Consider the following 1,046-nt stretch of genomic DNA (forward strand, 5'->3'; position numbering starts at 1 on the left):
AGTACAGTGTTATGTGCATTTATATATATAAAAGTATGCACAAATGCTTTTTTGTTAAGGAAACCAAGTGGAACGACTTAAGAAATTTTAACAACAAATAACTTATAAACAATGATATTATTTATATTTTTTAGTTATACATGTTTTAGAGGATACCTCTCTTAACATCCTGACCAAGTTTCATTTGTTAATTCCACCTGGTTTTCTTAAAACACAAGGTGCGGCTGACTACTAAAGCCCACCCCCGAAGTTGCCATTGGTATAATTTAGGTTAGTATTAAATATTGGCGAAATCTGTCAATAACCACGCCCACCTCCCATGTAGTAGTTAACAATACTTTTGTTTTATTATTATTGTTTTTATGAATTTTGCTGTTTAAATTAACATTTCGAATATATCAACAAACATTTGTGGGTACTTTTGCACCAGCCGTTGCCTATGGGTTAATGACAAAAAAATCCTACACATACACAATATTTCATGAATTAATTTTCAAATAAGCATATTGTCAATGGATGGTTTACTGTATACTGTGCAAAAGTAGATGCCGTCAGCGTTGCCGTTTTGCTTAAATTTAAGCAAAATTGCTTATGTTTTTCCTGCGTGTTACAAGTTTAACTTTTCTTCGTTTTGCTAAATATTTTTATCTAAATAGTCAAAATTGGGTTTTCGGTATTTTATGGCCTTATAACAACTATATTCAATAGGTTTGTTGGGTACTGTTTAGTAAGTGGCCCACCTATTTCGGGGTATTGCGTCCAAAGAGGTGACCCGATCCAAAAAAAAATTGCACACACTTGTAGGGTCTACCCATTATTTTGACATCCACTATTGTAATTATGGTCACTAATTTATTTACAAATTGGGTTTGAAATATGCCCTATTTTGTAAAATTCGGAAATTAGCGTTTATCACTCCTATTTTCCTTAAAGCAGCCACTTCACCAATGCATTTTTATATTCCCCTTCACTTTAAACTTTATTCGACTTGTTTCAACTTTCTTTATTACTTTAATTTTAACCTATCAATCACAATTTATTAAATA

The sequence above is a fragment of the Rhagoletis zephyria genome, unplaced genomic scaffold, assembly GCF_001687245.7.
Source record: "Rhagoletis zephyria isolate East Lansing unplaced genomic scaffold, Rhagoletis_zephyria_1.1 Rzeph_scaffold_02775, whole genome shotgun sequence".
NCBI classification, from domain to species: domain Eukaryota; kingdom Metazoa; phylum Arthropoda; class Insecta; order Diptera; family Tephritidae; genus Rhagoletis; species Rhagoletis zephyria.